The sequence below is a fragment of the Poecilia latipinna genome, unplaced genomic scaffold, assembly GCF_001443285.1.
Source record: "Poecilia latipinna isolate Pla-1442-1.1 unplaced genomic scaffold, P_latipinna-1.0 Scaffold679, whole genome shotgun sequence".
NCBI classification, from domain to species: Eukaryota; Metazoa; Chordata; class Actinopteri; order Cyprinodontiformes; family Poeciliidae; genus Poecilia; species Poecilia latipinna.
The window spans coordinates 117,984-143,344 of record NW_015113295.1 but is presented as its reverse complement, the minus strand read 5'-3'; the positions used below and the strand labels follow the sequence as shown (position 1 = coordinate 143,344).

The window sequence follows — 25,361 nt, the reverse complement described above, 5'->3', positions numbered from 1 at the left end:
TGAAACATAAATTACACTTTACAGAGCTGAACTCATGCTTGCAGAATCATTTTTTTCCTCATCTTACAGAGTGTAAAAATAAAATAAAATAAATGTATTCAAATAATTGTGAAGCTGTTTCTTTCATCTTATTGGCTTTCAGTGAAAAGTTAGGAGAAACTGAACTATTTATTTATTTTTGTTCATTAAGGAGACTAATGTCAGAAAATAGATTTAGTCTACCAGACAAGTTAGAGTTACACTTGAAGAGAGTTCACATTTAGACTTTGGAAATGTGAGAAACGTCCTAAAATAAGAGACAGAGCAAAATTGACAAAACAATCTTTGGTAAGTTTTACAGTTTTTTGAAAATGAGTTCATTTTAGTGGGTCTAAGATCTTCCCCATTTTCCTCAGATCATTAGTTAAACCACGTGTCAGATCTGTCATCTGTATGCAGCCTGTTATCCATCCAATATGACAACTTCAAAACCTTATGAAATGTTTTTTCTGAAACATTTCAAATGACTAACTGTACTTTCATGCGCACCAACCTCTGAATTGGCGGTACCTTGTTAGTGAGCCACCGTGTTGTGTAACAGTTTTAAGACATTTAATGTTTCTTTACACTTTGCTTCCAATGATGCGTCATCACTGTCTGACTGTTTCTGAAAGTCTTCCAGTCTTTTTCTACAGATCGTGACTCAGTTCAGTCCAGTATGTTAGCATTTTACAAGAATTGTTATCCCACTCAACTCTGAAAAGTTAATCATCCAGGCATAAAAGCCTCCTAAGCTCCAGGTGAACCAGTGTTATGACACATAAGAGATAACTAATTTTAAATCGACTCTTTAGACTCCTTTGTTAGTAGCAGCCTGTCAAACTGATAATAGCAACGATGAAGGAAAATCAAGGTGAATCCCAAAGAACTTTCAAATTAAGGGATGACATATAAACCATTAAGTTCAAAATTATTCACACTGCATTCAGATTTAGATTTCAAATTATTTTCATTATAAAGTTTGTTTCTGATAGTGACATGTATTGACAGAGCAAAAGAAAATAGTATAATGTAAGGGGTGTATTAATTATTATTTTTTAAATAGGTATGTATTTAAATTTTTATAAAAATGACTTGAAGGTTTTGGGTCATTCCATCGTGTTAAAACTGCATCCAGTCAGAAGGGTCATCCTGAGAAAACTAAGATTACTTCAAACCTAAATCTGTCAGGGGTTTGAATAATTTCCATTCTTACTATTGATGATCAGCTGAACTTATTAAACTTGCAGCTTCTAATGTCATATGTTTTTCATATGACATTTTCTGTTTCTGTATTTTTCTTGCTGTTTTTTCAAAAGCCTCTGCTTTTATTTTTACCCTCTATTTTTAAGTGACACATCCTTCGGTCTCTGCTTTTCCACTTTGCTCTTTTTAAACATGTCAACATGCTTCCATGGTGAGCCTCAAAAGAAAATGAGGAAAAACAAGGTTGCCCCGTAATCTTGACCCATTTCAGTAAAAAGGTACCACCCGATGAGTATAAACCGATGAGATCCAATTCGGTACTCACGATGTGCTCTCCCCTTTAAAGAAGGACTTTGAAAAACGTTCAGAATGCCTGAGGAATTATTGATCAAAACCTCTTAAAAAAGTTTTAAAGAAAGTCCAAAATGCATTTCAGTCCAAAAACATTTGAACTGAAATGCATTACCACCTTACATTAATAAATTGAGAATACATAATGCTGTTATTTTGTAAGCTTTACGTGTTCAAATTAAAGTCCTTTTGCTCTTATTGATATAGAACAAGTAATGTTTTGCCCAGCATAGTCTTTAAACTCTGCTGTCAAATTCCATCCTGTCAAAATGCAGACGGTGATTTTATTTGTTTCTTTCTTGGAAGCCAACACACTTGTGTGCAGATGTGCAAAATTAAAATGAACTTGAATTTCCAAGCAACATATTGTTTTTTTAAAGCCATGTCATCTCCTTGTGTTTGTAAAACGGCACAGGTAGCAAGGGTGGCTGAAATCAACTCACCATCGTTGTGCCTAAAACATGCCAAACGAAGGACACCATCCCTGTGTTGGTTGACTTTTAAAAGGATTAGCCATTTGCCTCAAGCGTATGATGTGGCAATACCGACAGTTCAGCCGACTGGCTGGAGGACTCAGGACAAAAATACAGAAATCACCTCTCTTTGCTGAATATGAGATGCACAAAATGTCTTGCCATCAAATCCGTTTGGATTAGACTCCCATGAAGAATGCCAAGACAGAATGTTTTTCCATATTAAAGCTCATATTTATGAATGATTAGAGATATTAATAGAGGATAAAGAATCACTCTGGTTGCAGGCATGATATGGTTAGCTGGTAGACTTGGGCTCTTTACAAGTCTGTTGACCTGAGGATCCTTTTTGGCAAACGTGGTGGGTGATGTAGCAGTTCTGCAGAAAACACAGTTGGCACTTGAAAGATCATTTTAATGGAATGCCATATGGTTTTTACAACAACTTGGCTCAAAATCATCACAGAAGAAATCTTGTTATTTCAGCCTCCAGATTTTCCAAGTTTATTTTATTATTACCAAATTTTCTTGAATTTAATGTTGTTTCTCATTCAGCTGAGAAACATTGCTGCAGCCAAACGGACATTGGATGGAGAAATCTGAATTAAAAATCAACTACAAACAGTCAAAAGGACTCTAATGAGATGTTTTATGTGATGTATGAGATATGTGTTTGCATACAAGCTTCTTTTTGAGATTGTAGATTTAATCGTCATGAAATTGTATTGCAAAAACTTAGCATGACGTTTTTGACAAACTACAATATCTAAGCTGAAGATGTTTGATTTCACAGAAACTGTTCAATTTCAAAACATGACTTTGTATAATCTGCCTTAGAAAAGCATCTGTCACTATTTATATCAGTATCACTATTGTAAGACTTCAGAAAATTCAGTGTGGAAAATCTAAAACAAACAGCCTTGTTGGTTTTGAATTTATTAAAACCCACATGTAAATTAAACCATTGTTAGAGAAACAAACACATCCTACACAACCAGCCTCAGGGGGGTTGAGAATAAGGAACTCTGTCAAAGCTGCTGCTTGTTAGGTTGATCTCCAGCATACTGCGCATTTAATGTAGCAGTGTTCATTTTGTTTGCTCTCGTTGTCGAGTTGTTAATGTATCATTGATCGTCAGTCAGTTTGCGTTTGACTGAGAAGCGGGGGGATGCACCTGACCTGCAGGCATTTGGAAAATCTGCAACTGAGAGCAAATCTCTTGAAAGCCAGTCAAACTCCATAAAACTGATTTTTTTTTAATTCACAGGACAACTCTCCTGCAGAAACACAGCTTTCAAATACTAATTCAGTTCATGAGCATTTTTTTTTCCTTTTTCATATCTGCTCTGGTGCTTTCTATGCATGCGTGTGGGTGTGTGTATGCGTGTGTGACCAAAGAACACATTGTGTTTAACACAGCTGGAATGGGAACACATTGTGTCTGGTATTGTGTGCTAGCATGATTTTAAAAGGTAAGAGAAAATGGACACCATGCATACTTTTCCCCCAGCACTTTTAAAGAATGAAAAAGAAAAATAATGCAATAATGCAACAAAGAATGCAAGACAGCTGTTAGACTGTATTTATGGTGATCAATATTTTAATATTCTGTGCAGTTTTAATATTCATTTCTGTTTATCTGTGTAAGTGAACTTGCAAGTGCTTAGAGTACAGTACTCTATGTCTTATTGTTTTTATCCTTATCTAATACTAATGTGGTTCAATCAAACAGATTTTAACACTCAAACATATCTGTTTCTTTTTCATATTCAGCAGGAGCCATGTCATTGAAAATATTCTTATTAAGCCTCAGTGTCATATGACTTCATTGTTCTGCCTGCAGACATATTTGACTTCATATAAACAAATGATTGCGAGCGTGGATCAATATAAAATGATACAGAGCAAGAAAAGCTGACAAAGCCATTCAATAATGTCTTGTTTGCTTTCTACTTGTTAATTACTTTTAAAGACTGACAGTGTGTGCAACAAAAAGAAAACGAGGCGGTATAAAGAAGCTATTAAAGTTTGTGATTAGGGCTTTGATTGAATCTGAAAGAGCAGGTCATGTTAGAAACAACCGGAGAGCATCTTCAGATTGGGTCACACCAGCTGTGACAGCAAAGAATTTTCAGATGCCACATCTTCATGATAAGATAAGATAAGATAAGATATTCCTTTATTAATCCCGCAGTGGGGAAATTTACATTGTTACAGCAGAATAAAAAGCAAAACCAATATGAAAAACTATATATACACAGTAAAATCAAGTGAATATAGAAATACTAAAAAACAGTATTATTCGAAATATAAATAAATAAACAATTTATTTATATTGCATTTGAACCGTATCTTCAAAGTTTTCTAACTGAATCTGGTAGAGCTGTGTTTAACTGCTTTGTTAAAATGGTAATAATCATCAGAAAAGCAAAAAGCACAAGTGTTTCTGTGAGTTAGTTTATGCCTCGTAGTGTATTCTTCTATGTAAAGTCAGTGAGGATGACTCATTTCTGTGTCTATTTAGACAATATAAAGAATTGTGTTTTCAATAAGTTGGTGGAGACACAAGAACTGGTGATAATGAAGTCTGACAACATATAATCAGATTACACAAAGTCTAGTACTGTACCAGTGAGGAAATCAAAAATGGCCTCCAACAGATCTGGTTTGTATGGATGACAATATTCCACAGCTGTTTAAAACGGAGGTTACTTTCAGGGTGAGGTTAAGAGAATTCATGTCTTTAACTTTTCATCAGATAACAGGAAAACCTAATCTTTTCCCAATCTATGAATGCACCATAATAAGCACTACCAGGCAGTGTGGACGACAGTCCTCTAAGCTGTACGTGCTGTTCCTGACAGAATGTACTGTAAGGGACTCAAATTGAGCAAATGTCAAAGTCAGTAAAATGGCTAAATGAATCAGAGGAGGCACAGAGATGTTAAAAGCTTCTAAATCAAAATGTATTTTGAACATCATGTCAAGACCTGTCTGCTGTTCATCCAGGCTGTACAGGAGCAAGAGAAAGACATCAAAGTTGCTGTTGAAGCCGAACCTTCCCGTTCTACATCACACATTTTTAAGATCTTCTTATTACTTCTATGCAATTAGGAAAACGATTGAATATTTAAAAGACAGATCAAATTTGACCTGAACACTGCTTACATATTCTATGAACCCCACGTTAGATAACTTTACTTGAATAAAAACTGTTTATTCTTAGTTTTCTTTGATCAAGAGACATATTTCTGTCAACATATTTTTTTAAAAGCTGCCTACCTATTGACAGAATTTGCTTGCTATTTACCACTAATGTTAAGAAAATGAATGTTATATCTAGTTGGAAAGAAAATATACTTGCAGGTACAATTAATAGAAACTACCAAAACTGATACAATGATAAGACTAAGTCTAGGTATTTGGTTGTGTTAATTTGTCACAAACTGGGATATGAGAGGAAACGTCTAAATGTGATGATTTCTCCCCACTGAAGCTGCCAGTATTTTCAGATCAGCCTATTAAAGAATGGGAGCCACAAGGCATTGAAAATGCATTACGGTAATGTAAAACTCCATTTAGAAGTTTGCTTTTCATCAAACACAAAGAAACTCCGTTTTTAATAATGAACCTCCTGATTTAGATTAGCCCTTATTTAACTCTAGGCAAATAAGTTACCAACTGCTTATAATGGTTTTCTGGGAACAGCAATAATGACAAAAATTTCTGCTGTTTTCAGTTAAAAAGAGAACAGTGGGAGACTGGACTGAATTATGATTTTTTTTTTGTGATTAATCAATGAACTCCTACAGCTTCACACTGTTCCCTCCCTCGTTATTCTCTTTTATTATTTCCCTTCACTTTTCCAACCGTTCTCCTCTCTGCCCCTGCCTCGGCTCCTCAGCCACGCCTTTGCTGCTGCTCCTACTCCTTCCTCTGCTCTTCCTTCCCCTGCTCCTGTCTTCCTCCCCTCTGTCTTCCATGGGCCATCGGAATTCATTACGGGCTGAGCTGATTCATGGCTCCGTCTCACATCATTGAAGAGCATGGAGGCATGCCTATGAATTTGCAGTTATATAATATTGCACACACACACATGTGATACCATAAAGCACACACTGCATCAATAAACATCAGCACATCAACAACATGGATAGATGAACATGAGAGAGAGCATGAAGGTGGATACACATTATTACCATTCTAATTTGCAGAGCACAGTGACAACCACACACCACACTGGGGCATGTAAAACACCAGTAGTCATGAGCACAACCGTCACCAAGCAGATCATCATTAGAGGCAGCAACCTGCTGTGTGTCCTGTTTTATATGTTTGCAGCCAGCAACTCCTGGCTTCATAACAAGCAGGGGGCTTGGGGTCATGACACTGAACAGACACTCAGCAAATAATGACTTTCCTGTGTGTGTGTGTGTGTGTGTGTGTGTGTGTGTGTGTGTGTGTTGTGTGTGTTGTGTGAATGAGGCGATGAGAGAAAACAAGATGAAGGGTAATGCAGCACCGCCAACAGTAGCCACAGGTTTGTGATTGTGGAAGTTGCGACAGTCTTTGAGAGAGGATGTATCCAGAGAAAGCTTTGCATACAGACAGGAACAGAGCCTGGCATTTGTTTTTTATTATTGCTCCATTTCACAGACATAAACTATTTATTAAAGCTGAGGAAGTTTCCCTTCACAGACGTTCAGAAAGAAACTTGAATTTACGTAAGGATTAGCAACAAAACACCAATTGCCCCTAGGCATACAACTGGTGCATAATTTACAACACAAGGCAGTAATGGGTTCACAAGAATTAGATTTTAGCAATATTTTTTATTTGTTTATTTTTTTACTTTTAGCAATTCCTCTTTTTTGCCATTTATGAAAATGTATCTCACAAATCACAAACTTAACTCTTAAAATATTCTAGGGACAATTTGTGCCAGATGTTTTTTTTTTTTTTCCTAAACCCTCTTGGTGGTTTTAAATGACAAAGTGTAAATTTGATTTGCAGAGGATATTTATTTTTATTTTTCTTTACAATTGTCTTGTCATTGCCTTAAATAAGCTTCAAATTGCCAAGCTGCACAAAACCTGACACATTTGCTCCTCGGGATAAAATGTTCAAGTGAAACACACTAAAAATACCATCATGATCCCACAATTATCTGGACTGCTGACATCAATTTTCATTTTTGTTTGTTGCCCAAAGTACAGTGCTTAACTTTGGTGCTTTTATAATGAAAATAAGACAGTATGCAAGGGGCATCAGATTTGGGGAAATGTTTTTGACCGTCACACGAACTAGCAATTAAAACCGTATTAGAATCACCAATTAACTTTCCTGTACGGGAATTTTTGATTTTCTTGGACCTCTCTAGCTCTGATTGGACCTCTCCAAAATTGCACCATTGCTTCCACATGTTGCTAAAATTCAAGGACTACATTAAACATGAATTTGCCTGGGGTAAAACTAATTTTAAAAGGCATGTCAACACACTGGCCTTAAATTGCTTACATCTCTCCAAAAAATAATTTAAATATTTAATTGTATCACATTACATTTTTTATGTAATGTTAAATATAATAATTAGTCAAACATAATAAAAATGACTTGGATTTTTTTTTTTTTTTTTCAAAAGTGTATCCTCACCCAGTGGCAGGCTATCAAGGTTAAACAGGGTGAGACCTAAATAATTAACACTAAGCTTATTAAAATACTGTAACACCATCGCAAAGTATAGATAACAGATGTCTAAAAATATAATTTTATTTCAGATATAATCCAAAGTTTGCTCAGTATGTCGTTAAGGAAAACATCAGAAGCGAAGAAAGACCTGAAAGTTACAACAGTGCATAAATATGCCTGAAATTATAGTAATTTCAGTAACTTGTGTGCATATTTAGAAGTAAGCTTGTGCATGTTTGTCTCTGCGTCAGTCTCCCTGAATAAAATATGTGCCAGGATGTAGTCAAAGTGATGGTTCGACTGGGAGTACTAGAACTTACGAACCAATGCATCATCCTCAAGTCTTAAACACCTCCTACACACATCCTTCGTCTTTTCTCTTTCTTGCCTTCATTAGCCCCAGTACACAGCACCTTGTTCCATTCACTTTCTATAATTACCACCCTCCTTCCAACTTCTCCCCGCAGGCTTAGAAGAATCCACGCCAAGGCACAGAAACACACATTTTCCTCTCTAGTGAGCACACACAACACAAATTTAGCTTTCCAATATTACTTTGAACACGTTTAGAATATGTTTTAGAATGAACCGTTGCACTGCAAAATGAGCAGATCCAAGAAACAGTGTCCTATTCTAGGAAGAGGACCTGAAGTCATACATATGGATGCTTGTGGGCTGCAGCCCCTGTTGAGCTGACAGACAGAGAGCTGAGAGAGGACGGTGCTGGAAGCAGCAGGCGAGTTGTTTATCATGTTATTCCGCCATGCATGGACCTTGACTAAACAGGAGAAAAGCTGATTGACTATATAAAACATTTGTTTGAGATACAGTGTGAAAAAAGCAAACAATATTCAATATGGACATAAAAGCTGTGTTACTAACACAACATTAAATTATATTTTTTTATGAACCAATGGAAGTGGAAATACTTTTTACTACATAAGCATCTGCAGTATATGTATATTGTTTTCAGGAGTTATATTTCTCCATCATGCTCTACATTTTGTTGATGTATAAAATCCCTATAAGATATAAAGAAAGGCATTTGGAACAAAATATGAAAAATAATAAAGTAAATACTTTTGCAAGATTTATTTTAGTCTCATTAAATAAAATAAATCAAATATTTTCTTATCAGCCCTTCCTGTTCATGTGCAAGGAACATAGCTAGAAATATGGCAGTACTCTTCTTAATAAAAAAGACGGAATAATTTAACAGAAACACTAAACCAAATTGTCCGTATCCAGCCTTTTTAATTACTGCTTCTCTAATTCAGAGAATTCAAAAGTGTTACACCAATCTGAAAATAATTTTCCACCCACTGCTGGACTAATTTGCCTGGCTGTTTCCTTCTTGGCAGTTTGTTTGCACACATCCTCATGCTCTAGATCAGCAAACTGATAGATCAGCAAACTATCAGCAAACTCATAGTTTGCTGCTCTTTGTGTTACAAAGTTGCTCTCTCCTGCTGATGTTCATTTAATATTGAGGTCTGTTTGGTCAACAGCAACTGGCTGCTGTTTTCTTCCTTAAGTCCAAAAGAAACTGCAGTGGTGTACTTACTTTTCACACAGCTTAAAACTCTGTTGGAAAAATATTACTGATGTGTCACCTACTGTGATTGCACACTAGACAAAGAGGAGATTATTTCTGTTATGCAACAATATGCACAACATTTAACAAAAAAAAGGGTGTACTTTCTTTTTATTTTACCTCTCTATGTCGGTAATGTGCATTAAAAAGGCCATGCAGTCATGGTAAAAAAAAACAAGTATTCAGATCTTTCCAGATCTTTAAGTAAACACCTGCAAATTAACAAAAATATAATTGGATTTTATAATGTCCCATCAACCAACTATGGAAATGAAGTGTGATAGTACACTATATTTCTTGTTTTCACAGGAGTAGCAACCAGCTGATGTGATTAGTAAGCAATCAGTTATCTGATAACCTGAGATTGAACAAAGCTTCCTCTGCTGCGACGTCTGTCATGAAAGAGTTCTGTGCCTTTGAGACATACATGAAGCTGGGCATCAGCCATTCCACCATTTATTTCCTACACACTCTCATATTTAAGTTTCACATAACTAAGTTTACCTAAATAGAGAGAAAAAAAAACATTATCTCCCATAATGTACTTTTGTTAATTGTCCAGACGCCCCTATATAATGGACCTAATCCAATCTCTCCAGGTTTACTAAGAAATCTACCAGTCAGAATGTATCCACTCAAACTCTCTCCTGTGCACTACTACCATGCCTGTAAACACACAATCCATAACTGTCACACTCCTCTGAGATTGGCTTTTTTCCCCAGCATCACTTACTAATAAACCAGAAGGATGCCTGACGTAATACAAGCTCTACCTCCCACCTCATCAGTCTTTTTCTGACTCAACCACCCGTTTCCTTCCAAACTCTCCTGGGCTTTCAGTCTGTGAGGATCCTCTAAGTGTAGGGGAACTAAATTGAAAATGAAGATTAAGATGGTAAAAAACTTTTCATTTCAGGGGTGAAGCAGGATATAAGCACAGGTGCATGGTAACTCTGAGGAAAACATAATTCAGAGAAAAAAAAGTAAAAAAGAAAATAAAAAGAAGGTGACAGAGATGTAAGTGCACATGACCACATTTTATTCTGTCTATATTTTTTGCTAGAGAGATGGAGTCGTAAGAACCAAACAGAAAGCTGTCAGAGCCATAAATTACAGTAAGTGCTCTACATAATGAGTGGAGCATCAAGGGGGGAAGTGTGAGATACTGAAAATGTGGAGCATGGAGGGGAAATGGGGAGAAAATCATTATTAAGGAGAAGCGAAAAGAAGAAATATTCTGGCTATCTTCCGCTCAGGGTGTGCTGGGCAGTGGGGGCTGCAATGAGGGAACGAACAACCTCTGATTTGTGAAAAGACTTTTGCATTATTCAGGCACATAATAAAGGCCTCATATAGCCACTGGCCATGATGGGAGGTGATAGAGAAGTGTGTGTGTGTGTGTGTGTGTGTTAGACCAAACTGCATGCGTGGAAGGAGACGATATTCCACACAGGATACCAATGAAGTCGTCTCTAAGCTGAATCAATCCCCAAAGAGGATTTCTTTGACTCTTGCCAAAGTGAGACAACATCATTACTGTTTGGAGAGAGGAGCTGATCTTTGTTACAAAAGTAATTTCATTAGATACAACTGTAATGGCTGATATACAGTATCCTCTGTTCGACCTTTTCCAGTAAATGAACCTAATTTTCATTCTTCCAGCTACTTGAAGTTTATTTGAATGGAAAGAGGCAGAATGCTAACCAATAATGTAGAAAAAAAAAAATCCCACATGAAAATTAAACATTGATTTGGATGACACTCAGGAAAATAAATACCTTATTCTCTGCAAGCCAAGAGGCACATGGCTCAATCAATCCATTACAGAACAGAGTTATGGTCGGTATGAGATTCCCACAACGTCATAAACTTAAGTAAAAATATTAAAGTTTCACAATATTATGCTATTAGCACAAAGATTACATTAATTAAGTAATTAATTACATTAATTCTATTTAAAGTAACTTATCAATTAGTTTATAGCTTGCCAATAGTAAAGCAGTTAAAACTTAATAGGCTTGGCAGGTAAATTTTCAAAACCTCAACTGTTCATGTTTTTGTGATCAGAAATATTCCCAAATATATAGCTTGGTTTTTATTTTAAGTGCTGCTGGTGGTGCTACTTAGAATCATAAGAAGAAGATGACCATCAGTTGTCCTCGATTTGGATCTCCAAGCAAAATCTGGCCTGATATAATGAGGATGATCATGAGACAGGAGAGGGAGTCGGCCATGACTCTGGATTTAAGTCTGGCAGCCTCCTGCTACTGTGGAGAAGGCTCATCCTGCATTCACAGTGACTTTATAGTCAGCAGAAAGTGCAAAGTTTAAATCAGACCAAAGCAGATTTCTCTGACATTGACTCAACCCAACATGTTATGAACCATCATTAGATTCAGGTGTGTTGAACCAGAAAATGCCCAAAACATGTAATACGGCGTCCCAAGAGGACTAATTATGGACACTAAGGAGTTACAGAATTCCTGCAGAAGAGTTTACCAAAATGCTTCCTAAGATATCCGCAAACCTGCTAGACAAATAGAAGAAACGGATCTTTATAAAGGTTTCTCCACTAAGTTCTGAATCAAGTTTTGCTTGGGGTTTAAATACATAATTCATTGACAAGCATAAAAAAATCTATTTTATGCTGATGTAATGTGGGTTTTTTTTCTGAATAATAAACCATCAAAAAATAAACCATGATAATTTTTGTGTAACTTAACAAACTTATAATTTCAAAAGGGGAAAAAAAATCATTATTCCCTCTTCTGTATTAATAATTTAACTGCCTACAAGCACTAGCCAACCCAGACTTTCATGTTGCTAACATGCTGTAGTCACTGAGGGGCCAGGAGAGAATCTGTAGAGTAAATATTTCACTCAGCAGCTGCTATTGACCAAACTTAGTGGATGTAGTCAACCATATAAACAAGTATCAAGCAAAGTAGTCAGCTATCACCATATACATATTTTATTAGGATAAACTACCTATTGCTTAAATATGATGCGTTTCAATCAAAGACATGTAGAAATGAGTTTAAACGCAGCACAATTTCTGAAAAATGCAATCACTTTCCAAATGAAGAGTTTCCAGAACCTTATTGTGATGATGAACAATAAAGATAACAATTGATTCTAATCAATCCCACAGTGATGTCACACCTGCCAAACAGCACAAAGACAATGAATCTGCAGAAGAGCAGAGCGAGACAAACCAAAGTGCCGCCGTGACACAAATCGAAGCCCAGAGTTAAGACGGCAGTTTAACTGCAATGATACCGACACTCATAAAGTTCTGGACGTGCTTCAGTTTTCCTTCAGAGTTTTGTTCCTTTTCCATATCGCTGTTTATTTATGTGTAAGCAAACAAACAACTTTTCTGAGTGTCACTTAGTAGTATTAATTATTATTGTTTTAATTGTAAAAGGGGCTTGATAAATATTATCTCTCTGCCTCAGATTGCCTATCGTGATGGAAAAAGAAAGAAACTTTAAAATAACTTCCACCTGAGATTCTCTCTCCTCAGCACATTTTTAAGAATTTTGTGCAGATGTAGGAAACACAAAGCACAAAAAAAAAAAAAAAAAAAAAAAAAAACCTTTTAACTAAGGCTGAGGTGGGTGGCTGTGTACGGAAAGACATTTTATCACTTCATTGCTCCTGGAATGCATTTAATGCGTCTTTAAAACAAAGTCAGCGGTGGAAATCACCCGTGAATCTTTGACCTTCCTTTTCAATCTGCCAGCTGACCACACATGCTGATTCACTTTGCAATTCTCTCTTTCCTGTCGCTGTGCAGTGCTCCATAACACTCCTGTCTCTAACCCCCCAGAAAGCAAAAACAGCCAACAGTTATGCTCTCCTGCTGGCTGTCAAGTGCTATCCATCGCACTTTTACTGTGAGGTTTCCCCACGACTTGCTGGCGTTATGAGAAACTGTAAGCGAATGTGTGTGTGTGCTCGTGAGAAAGTGTATTGCCGCTGCCAGGCTTGTTTTTGTGTACGAGCGTGGAAGTGAAAAGTTTCTGCCCAACAGGCTGCGGGTTGGGAGCTGTGTAGCTCAGCACGAGTTGAGCTTTGTGCTCGCTATAATTGCTGTGTGCATGATGTGGGCTCATGACTTGAAAGAAGCTTCTTGTGTTTTTGCTGGAAGGCGCAAGGTCAACAACTTCACAGCGAGAACACATTCACACAAAACTTCATGTTTGTTCTTAAATGCTTGTTGAAAACATAATTAAGTGCATCCTTTACTACAGTAATGCCCAGCTAAACCACAGCGATGCTACCAGTCATTTCCCACCAGGCAACTGGATTAAGGTTTAAAACTTCTTAATAGCATTTAACTAGAGGTGCTTGTAATTTAATTGTTTTAGAACAAGAACATTCAGTCCTACAGTTTTACTGGGATCTGGATTTCAGTTTCATGTGACTCAAAGGGTTCAAGTTCACTGAAGCATTTGCTGAAAGGGGAACTGTGGTGATAGTTACTGGGATGAACATCGACCAGGATTGATGGTCCTCCAGTCACAGCCATTATCACCACAGTTCCTCTTTGAGCAGAGCGGTAGGCGCTTCACTGGACTTGGACCCTCACCATGTTTCTGCCATCTTAACATTCAGTTACTGTAAAATATCATTTCCAACAAGGTAATGTCACATGACTCAGAAATCTAATGCGGGAATCCTGAAAATGGTAGTGTTAAATGTCAGATCCCTTTCCAGAAAACCTTTTTTTATTCATGAATTCATTTTATAAAAATTAATAACATGTTTTTAACAGAAACTTGGCTTGACGTAAATGAACATGCTGCTCTAGCTCACGTTTCACCTCAAATGTAATTTTACATTTTTTTTTGTCAAAAAGGGAATAAAAGGAGATGCAGTAACTTGCTTTAAAGAACGCTACTCATGAAAATTACACTTCATTCAGGTATTACAGTTTTACGTTTTGCAGTAATCTTATTAGGTTGAAGATCACCCAGTTACTGTCTCACTTTTACTTACAACTTTTAAGTTATTCCAGGTCTGATATTGAATATTTTGCACACATTTTCTTCTTCTTTCATGTCAACCCTAAATTACTGCCGAACTGTAAAGTAATTTGCAGCAAAATGACCGTGACGCTACATGCAGAGTTCTTGATTTGTAGCTTGCCATAATGGCTTCACGTGTGAGTTGGAGGCTGCAGAAGCAATTCATGAGGTGATTCCAACTCTTTGTGTGCCTGTGGTGCGTGTTAGGATGGGGACAATGGCAACCAAGAGCAGCAGACACACGTTACTGGACAGCAACTGTGGCAGCGCCTGCTCAGATTTCACAAAGCACTAAAACATATAGATAGTTGGAATGTTGGTATATCTGAAAAAAAATGTGAATCGTAAAATTACTTTAAAAGACACAATATGGAAAAGCTCGTTTGCAGTGTGAATCTGTTTATTCATTATGCTACTTCTCCACAGCAGTGTCAGCACTGTGCATGTATAAATCATAAAAATAGTTAAAATACAATGCTGCCTCTATCACAACCTACCAAAATGAATTAACGCCCTCGTTATAGCCTGACTGCATTGTTCCTGAAACCCAAACCTGCTCTCATCGGGAAGCGTACATGGCCAGCAGTTTCAGATAAACCAGTAACCCCTTCGGTTATGACATTCACTATCTCCTTAGCCGTCCACTGCAGCCAGTGTCAGCAGAGACATCTTCCCGATATCTTGCCAGCTGTCTGGCTCTCAGCCCTGGTAGCCCTAATCCCACGATTACAAATGCATTCAGGACTGATGAGCACCAACATTAAATATTCCATTTGTTACAGAGCTGAACAACTGAGTCTAAAAAGTCCTCTGGGATTGTTTTTTTCTTTTTTTTTTTCTTTTTAAGTTAAAGTAATTGAAAATTATGCCTGGCTGAAACGTCAAATATAATCTATGTGGACTCCCCATCTAGTGTAAAATAAAAAGAGAGAAGATGTTAATGTAAGCTCGGATAATTTACTCATACAAATAATTAGAGTTAATACCAGTGATCAACATCATTTGCAGTTCTGTGAAAGTGCAGCTTGAGACTGTGTATCCAATAATCATGTGTTCCTTCCTGGAGCAATCGCTGCGAAAACCAGATGGTGATTTGTCAGTTTATCAGAAAAGGACCTTCTGAATATTTTACTCTCATTTATCCTGAGCAGCTTCAAGTCCTGAGCTGGTGCAACTGAAATATTCAATTCTAATAAAATAAAACAAACACCATCTGTTATTTCTATCTCTTTGAAAATATGATGTATTTACTGTAACTTGATATTAATTTTCTGTCACTGTATTTGTTAATTTGGTTCCTTGTGTCATCTTTCAATAACATAAATAGTAAATGGATCACACTTGCCTGGAGTTTTATCAAATCTGTGGATTCCAAAGCACTTTACACTCCAGCCACTCATTCTTACACACATTCACACACTGATGATGGTGTTGTAGCCTCGTCTGCCCTGGAGCAGACAGACAGAAGCGAGATTGTCATTCAGTCAGGACCACTGCTGTTTGATATCAGTGTTTCAGATTCAGGTGTCAAAATATTCTCCCTCTTGATATCTGAGAATTAAACAGATACTTCATCTAGAGTTTTAATCAGGCCTATTTTATAGGAAAATATCACCTGTTTCTTTCTCTCCAACATGCAGCTTATGGTGCAATTATTTGCCTTGTTCATTGTTCACTTTGTGTTTTAGTTAACTATAGGCTCTCTTTGTATCTTTAGCTTAGTCCATTACTAATCAATAGAAAGTATTAGATTAAGAAATACTTTCCTTCTTTGAAAGTTTTAGTCATTTATCCTGAAACTTTTCCTTTTCTTTTTGAGTTCAGTCCTTAACTCTTTTTAAAGGCTAATTTCCAGGTAGCATTTGTATTGATAAGTCATTGGATTTTTGATATCCAGTCAAACTGGTTGTTTTCCAGACATCAGTGCCATTAGAAGTAGTGATAAAGTATTGTTTACTTCGTCTAAAGCATCTGATGCATACAATCCCTGTTTTACACTCTTTACCCTTATTATTGGACACCAAGGCTTGCCAATGGCCTTTTCCACCTCTAACCATTCCTCTGGCACCGTCTGCACTGACCTTAAATCTTAGCAGCACATTAGAGGTGTAGTATCCCGCTTTTACCTCGGAAAGACTGGAAAGTTCAGACTATTCAGACCTCCGGAGGCCACTGAAAGACCACTCCATGCTTTTACCGCTACGAGGCTGAATTATTGGATTGTGAAAACACACATTCACTCACTTCAACTCATTTAGGAAGCGGCTGCTAAAAGGTGTCTTAAATTGCTAAGGTAAAGCAAAGCGGTCATGAGTAATGTTAGAGGGCTTTACCGATAAGGTGTACTTATCTGCTGAGCTCCAGTGGAGTACGCTTTGGTACAACGTGTCGGTTTCGTAGTTTTGTTATTCTCTGAATACATTTGAAATACTTTTTTTTTTTCTCTCTAATGTTTACACTCATTCATGGCCAAGAAATGCAGTGGAAATCATGGATGCATTCATATGTGCCTACAATTTTAGAATGAATAGCATTCATAATGGAACCATGCATGTGTGCACTCTACACGTCTCCTTTACCATAAAAATTAGGATTTTTTTTATTTTCTTGCAGAACCATTATTTCACATTCAAAAATGGGGAAAATAAGATTTTGAATCATGTGCATTTATTGGGTTGGAAAATATATTCCATGTGATAAATATCCTATATTTCTTTAAATTAATTAAGCTGCAATTATTGGTAACCCGGACTTTCCCAATATCTTTTTAATCTAACCTTTACTTTTTTTTCAAACTTGGAGTTTAACTTATAATCTGTGACTTTGTGCTTCACTTGCATACTAATGTGATATGACAAATAGGTTCATTTCTCTCATTTACCAAAATATAGAATCTCAAAGACTGCAGGTGGAAAACTACTACAGAATAAAATATTTTTTTTTTCCCAAGATACTTGCATATTTTTTATTTATTTTTTTACAAAAGGTGTTAATGAAGGAAGAAGGAGCTATGGTTTTACAAATACAAAAAATACCTGGATTAAGGCTTCTGGCTTCTTCATAAACCGTTTCTACATCAGACTCTGTGCTTTTCCTTCTTGTCAAGATCAATGGAGACATTTAACTGATCTTTAACTATATATTTTAACTTTCAAAAAGTCTTCCCAAGCAATGCATTTAGGCCTTACACTGCCTCCCTGTATACCATCCACTGTTGCACTCACTGTGTGCATTCAGCTGCCATTTCCAAACCAACTGAACATTTGACTTTTTTCAGTTTTTTCACTTTGAGCCTGAACAACTTGTATGTTTTCCTGATTGGGTTTTAGCTCAATCAGCTGTTTCCAGCAGTATGCATTTGAAGCTATTTCCCTAGACATGCAGATTATTTTTATAAAGGCCACTAAAATTCAAAGTTTAATTAGATTTTAAGGCAGGTTCATAAAGAGTTTAAGGCATCTCTTTTTTCACTTTGAATCATATGGGGATTTGCTGAGTTTTGCTTTGAGCCTTATTATTTTTATTATTTTTTTTTTCTGAGGAAATTAACATTTTCCTCTTCTTTTTACATAAACTGATTTGTATTGGAAACAATATTTTAGAATCCACTGCATTAGTTGCTTTCACTTGCAATGTCTTTAATTGAACCAACATGTGAGTTTAGAGAAAAACAAACTGAAAAAAACATCGTGAGGATCTAAGAAAACAGCAAACACATTGCAACAAAACACAAAGATGGATGCACCAAAGTACAGGTCCTGTTAAAAGGAGGCGGTTTGTCGGTAAAATGCAATAGTTTTAAGTGAAGCATATTCATTTGTTAGAATGGACAGACCTAAATCAAATCAAGAATCTGCTGCAGGACTTGAAAATTGCTGTTCACACTTTACATCTAATTGCACTTAGTTTGACCTATTTTGCAGAGAATGGGGAAAGCTTCCACTTCCTAAATATGCAAAGCTGGTTGGAGACATATAGAAAGACCTACAAAGATGATCGTAGTATTGACTCAGAGTATTGGACGCTATGCACTTAACATGCATCACTTTTCCCTGTTTTGTGTTGTGCATAACATAAAATGCACTAAAGGTTCTGACTGTAATGCCACAAAAAATGAAAAAAAAAGTAAAAAGTAAAAAGTATGAGTACTTATATGAGGCATTAGATGAGAAATTTGCATACAATGTGCATGGATTTTTACACACAAACACTCCTATTTCCCCACATCCTCCTTAAACAAACATGTCAGCTTAATTGGCAACTCTAAATCACCCTTAGAGGTGTATACATGCACGGCTGTTTATCTCATTTGTCTCTGTGTCGTCCCTTTAGGCGACTGGTGAGTTTTCAACCGTTTACGAGAATAAGATTAAGCAGGTAGAAAAAAGTGAGTGAGCAAGAGTGTTTTTGTTGTTGCCTTGACTCAATGAGTGAAGAACTTATATAAAAAAAATAAAATAAATGAAAGTTTATAAATGCTCATCAGACAAGATTTGGTCACTCTGCTTTAGATTAGATTTTTTTTCAGGGTAATAATAAATGTCCAGCAGTCATTTGGCTATAGGAAGGGTACAACATAGACAATTCACGAGACACAAGTAAGCAGCTGTTTAGTCAGCAATAACAACACTGGTTTTTGCAAAAGCTCAGTCATATTGCACAATGTGCAAATTACCTTTATTTTCTCCCATTCCTAGCAGTGGAAAAATGTAAAAAGAAAATCCACCAACATTTCTGAAGTATAGCTTCAACTTTCTGCCTGTTTTGGAAACTCAGCTCATGCTGCTCTGGTTAGAGGAACATTTCTGGAACCACTGGGCCATGCTACTGCCCAAATATTGACCGCTGCATGGTTATGCTCAAGGGAACTTTGTGTGACCCGAGTTAATCTGCTCAGTATCAGCCTGCTGTTTGCGTTTGAGCTTCAGCAGCTTGACAGGGACAAAAAACTAAGTAAACAGAACAACCGTGTCATCATCTGGTCTGTAGCATGGGCAAGATACTCTGCAAGAATGCAGGAACAACCCAAACTACAACGTTCACATGAAACATTCACACTCGATGCGCGCTAAAACCTCACGGCTGCTTTTCACTTTAACAAGATGCGGCAAGTTCACACCTCAGTTCATCACTTAGGTGGTTAAAATGCTCCCAAATGCACATGCAAGCAACCAAAGGGGCAAATCTGACAGTCTGCGACTCCCTGAAGGACCACTCCCCAGCCATAAAGCGAACACACGCTGCAGCAGCAGAATAGATTACGGCTAAACAAGCAGTGCTGCCCGCACCATACGCTGAGCCAGCTGTTTCGAGATCTGCTTGCATAAGTGTATGTGAAAGCGTGAGGATCTACGCATGACAGTTAAAAATCTATGTGTGGTTTTATGTTATTGACAAAGCAATAAGATGTGTTTGTGAGTGTGTGTGTGTGTGCAAGTGAAAATGTTAAAGGCCAGCGTAGGGGTGGCACTCTTGTTTGGAGTAATGCAGAAGAAATCAATAGCTTCCAACACCCTTGACCCCAATTACCTGGTGTCAGTTCAAATTACCCCTGCAGGAGATGTGTAGATTTAAACAAGTAATAATACTAATGCATCTAATGCATGAAGACAGCTTATTAAATCAAAGTATCTGAAGGATATCTGAATTGTGATTCCATAATTCTTGATAGAGCTGAAACAGAACTTGGCTTCTGTGACTCTTGATGCTCTGAACAAGCCTCCCTAATTTTCATTCACGTCACCTTCCTTCATTGTTTCACTTGAACTGCAGCCAAAAATGATAGAAATTAGCTTCCAGGCCTGAACAGATTTATCATTATCCATATTTGTTTATTAGCGAGCGAGGAGGATCGGCTGTTGTTTGTGAAGTTGATCTTGCATGACAGTCTAAAATTATACCATCTGAAAGACAAATTATTGACATAATTTTAGTGACTCTGAAAGTGATGAAGTAAAAATAAAAAAAAATCAAGTTATTTGTGGAAAACAAGGATAAAGATATCTTAACTTTGGGAGTTAAATGAAGTGAGGAGAGTTTATTTTTTCAGATCAGTATAAAAACGCCTCTGAATCACTCAGCTCTGTGGCTAAAGTCTTTAAAGAGCAGATGTTTTGTTTAATATCTAAAGTAGTTTGTTTTTACGTTAACAGTGCTTCAAGTAAACGTCCAATAGAGACCAAAAGCCATGAATACTGTCATCACACTGTGGAACAATCACGCTTTAGCTCATGCACTTCAACTCTCTTGACAATTATTGATCCATTGTGCTTGAAGGCAGTTGCAGTGTTTTAAATCAGAAAGTAGTTTGTCTGCAATAATTGGATTCAAATTCCCATTTCTTCCTATAGTGTAGCCTGAGTGTGTGTGTGCTTTCTGGAGGAATTATTCACATTAAGACTCAGAGAGAACTGGGTTAATGTAAAACTTTTACCACAGATTGCTTGATGTGGGAACTGGAAACAAACCTCACTGCCAAATTTGGTTGATGTTATAATGACAATTTGTTAAAAAAAAAAAAAAAGAAAAAAAAAACATAATCAAGGGAGACCAACCTTTCATCATTCATGTTGCAGCCATCTTGAGCATGTATGTGGTGACAGTGGAGAGAAATTACTCCCTATGAACAAGAAAAAAATATATATACAGCTGAGTTTAGCCAGTCACTGAATCCAACAGGCTGAGGATTGAGAGGACAGGAAGAAGACACTGAAAAACACAACAACACTGAACCTGGAATACTTGACACATAAAGACAATCGAAATGAGACAGGAGCACTTTCTATGAGAGTGCACACCATTTATTGAAGCAGTACCTCTGTCAATGGCTTCATCCAAGAGAGAGAGTTAAACACAAGACACGGCTAAACACAAAACCACTGGGTAAGAGGTACGTTCAAAGTATTTAAAGTATGAAAAGCAGGTTAACAGTGACTCCATGTTTCATCCACAGATTGGAAAAGCTGTTGGTCTTCCCACTTTGTTCACAACCATCCTCCTCTGTCTCTTCTAGCAGCATCATTACCTTACAGTGAAGAGTCAGTACAGCTAAACCGTTTGGCTCATATGTCCATGTCAGGCACAGATCACCCAAACAGAAATCTATAATATACACAACACGTAATGAATAAAACATTTATCGCAGTCACGTTTATTCTGGAACGAAACATCCCTGAGGCTGAGCGTGGGATGTGTTCATCCTAAAACTGCTGTCTAATGGACACTGACAGACTCAGAGACATGATGTCAAGGCCTGAGCCAGCATACCCTGACACTGAGATCGTACCCAGTATTTCTTCCAGTGAGCTTGTTGACACGTTGGCAGACAGTCTGCTTGCATTCAAAAGAGCAATATCTGTCTGCCCTGTATCCCTGCATGCCTTACTGAAACTCTGACACACAGATACAAGCCTATTGTCTGGCACCACCAGTAGATCCAAGTACAGGTGAATAAAATGTGTGTCGATATAAAAGATTCAGTTTTATGTCGGCCATAAAATAACATGCAGTTAAAAACATGCAGATATACGGAGTTGTCATGGATCACTCTTTAAAATTTTAAACAGGAGCATGACGTAAATTAACCTCCTCCAGCCCCTACTCCTTTCTATTGTGACAACAGCCATCCACATCCACCCTCAGAGACACAATCACACATAATATAACACACAGAAGGTCACACAGTGATTTAAACACTCAACATGAGACACCCATCTTCCGGCTGAATTTTAAATGTCGAACACAGAGGAGCACACAATTCAATTTAGAAACTGCTAACTGCTTTTCCCGGATGCTCGCAGGAGAGAGCATCTGCCTCAAATGGAAATTTCATGCACTAAAGCAGTTTTTCCTCAAGACATCACAAACGCATAACTTTATTTCTGAATTCCTCAGACTGTAAAGCCCAGACCAGGGACAGACCCGCCATCTCGTCAACAAACTTATAATGAACAAAGACGAAAAAGGTTTAATGTCGTGCTCAAGGACACCTCGGGAGATTCTACCCAACGGAGGAAAAGCTATTTTCTTTAACGACGACCACCCAATTTTATGCTCAGCAGCTGGCTCTTTGCAAGTTGACAAGTCTTCATGTGCATCCCTGCAGCTCTCTCTTGTTTTATTGTAGTGTCTGGATCGTAACGAGCACTGTCAGCTGAAATTTAGGATTTTACAGGCCAAACTCAATGGAGGAGCACTTTAAGCAATTTCCCAAACTCATGTGATGTATGTTTCTGGATAGAAGAACAGTTTTTATGTTACCAACATAAAAACAGTGTTGAGTATTTTCATTTCCCTCTTTTTAAACTTAAGAAAACCCCATTGTGTACATTCTGTTCATGCACTTCCAACCAAAAGTTTTTCTTTTTTTGAAGAGTTTAATTATCGCTCACTGTTGGACTCATGGACGGTAACGACAATGGATGAATACATTTGGCTGTTTAGAAATGAACTTTAGGTTCTGGAAAGCTTTTACACAGTAACTACAAAGAAGTAGAGAATAATTACATTGTTATCAGTCCAAGATGAAAGGACTAAACCCTTGAAAACATCTTTTGGTTAACAAATGTATTAGTGTATCTTCAAGAAAAGACTCTGATGGATTTTATAAGAAAATCTGAAATGAGGTTGTCATATGTCTGATGTTTGAGTATAAATCAGGTAGGGTGATAAGCATTGTTATTTCTTAATACATCATTAATTTTTTACTGATTTTGTCAGAGTTTGTTGTGTTTTCAGAGGTGAGAAAAGATAAAATCCACTGGGTGAAGTTTATTTAGAAACAAAGTTCGTAAAAAGGTTACGTTTTTAACTCAATTTTAAAGCATATAAACTGTAAAACGTTCATTGGTTTGTTTGGGAAGTCTGTATAACTTAATACATGCAGAAAAGAGCAGAAAAATAAAAAGATTATTTTCTCATAAAGATTATTGGTGATGTGCAATCTGGTGACTCAGTGACTCAGTTGCCTGAAGCCTAAATGGTATTAAAAAGACAACAAAGTGTCAAGCAGCTCAACTAACGACATTTTTGTGTGTGTACATAAAAAACAGATGTCAATTATCAGGCAAAACTCCTCAGTTTCATGTTGAGAACAGTAACAGATTTGAAAAGAAGAATCTGATCACACATTTTTAAGTGCAACTTGTTAGAGATCCTTACACAGTTGCATCATTGATTCAAGTCTCCCAACACGGGTTTTATAGCCCAGTTTGTGTCGATATTTAGACTGATTGCTTTCAGACTTTGTGTCTGAAACTTGATGATTCCTCACTTTAACATTCTTCCTTTTATTGCAATGAAAACTTTATAGTGTGTTATTTTAGAGTAAAACCACTGCCAGCACTTTCAGTGAGATTTTTTTAACAGTTCTTTCTGCAAATACTTTATAAATTCTTTACAATACAATTTCCATTAAAACAAACCAGTTCATTTCATTAACATAAGTTAATTTAATTTAAATTAAGTTGCTATTAAGAGGTAAATGGTTTTCACGAGTTCATGTTTTTTTAAGAGAGAAAGGTAAAAACAGTCATTTTACTGAATTTTACTGAAAGCCATGCCCAAGCCGTCTTTTTCCATCTAAATGTGATTTGTGGATGTGCATTTATGAATGATTTATTTTCTTCAGGCAACTATGTGCACTCCAGTTTTTGTGACCCCCCCTCCCCTCTCTTTCTCCTCCACAAAACTGTGAGTTGACAGTGAGAATAAATCTCCCATGCTGCATGCCTGCCTAGCATTTCAAGAGCATAAGAAGATGTGCAGCTTTAAGTACATAACACTTGAGGACTGCTTTTCTATCCATCTAATACTATGCAGTTTGATCATCAGCCAAGCCAGGCTTCTGAAACCTTCCATGACACGTCTTGCAACTTTGAGAGGCCAAATATATTCTAAGATGCTTGACTGCACAATTTACACAAACCCCATTGCAAACACAACAAACACAGAAGAGTTTGAGTCAAAACAAGTAGAATGAGTGTAATAACTTTATAAGCTATTTCACAGGGAATATGAGGTCTTACAATTTACTTCATTTTGCACATGTAAAAACTATGTTCTATATGCCAGTAATGCTCCATATATGGCAAGCAAACTAGATGCTTGTTCTAAAAATTGAACTTTTTCATAAGTTGACAGTTCATCTCCCACTCACAGCCCAGTAACTAAAAATTGTTCATGCACTTGTTGAAATCAGTGGGTTGATACTATATTATGCATGCAGGAAAGTGTTTCCAGGAAACTGGTGAAAATGTACAGACTCCTGCATGATGATCATGTGAAATGGAAGTTCACAAATGATATTTGCTATCCCTGTCCAGCTTTACACACTTTAGTGCTTTTACTTTATAACAAAACACAAGATGCAGCTGAAACTCCAGCTCAAACATATCCAATCATGTTTATATCTGTCATTTCACGCAAAGCATTTGGAAGTATTACTTACTGCTGTCTATATAACATCTAGCAATAGAAATATGTTCATCCCTTGAGTCATTATGCAAACAGTAAAACTGATTTAGTTTCACTCGTCATGCTATTACTAAAAGGTTGAGTAAGGCATGACATGGAATTATTGTTTCTCAAGAGGCAAAACATGGTTTATTGTTGTTCTTTTATTCATGACAAGTTAAAATGCCCAATTACCAGCCGACATCTTCCCTTGTCTCTGTTACCTGCTCTGTTGTCCTGTGAAGGTTGCACACAGACATCTTCTGCTTGTTACTGCTTTTCCTCGCAGCTGTTTCACCAGCAAATTGCATGAGCAGCCAGCCTGAACTGCAAGTGCAGGGACAAGTTATGACATCTCTTTTTATTCCAGCAAGTTACAGAAGTTAAAAAAGCTGACAACTCTAAAGGATCCCACTGTTTGAACTCCTTCCTCCGAGTCTCTTTTTACAAGCTCAACTTGTCTGCTTTTGTCACATTTTTGGAGCAGAGGAAAGCAACACTGTGGAGGTCTTGAAGAAGAAATCCAACAATGTGTAGCCTGAATCC

The 25,361-nt window shown here is 37.0% G+C and overlaps 1 protein-coding gene across 1 annotated transcript in view; it reads right to left on the bottom strand.

The window, feature by feature from the left end:
- grin2da (glutamate receptor, ionotropic, N-methyl D-aspartate 2D, a) overlaps window positions 1-25,361 on the bottom strand; it is a 187,120-nt gene that overhangs the window by 112,435 nt on the left and 49,324 nt on the right. The window lies entirely within an intron of this gene.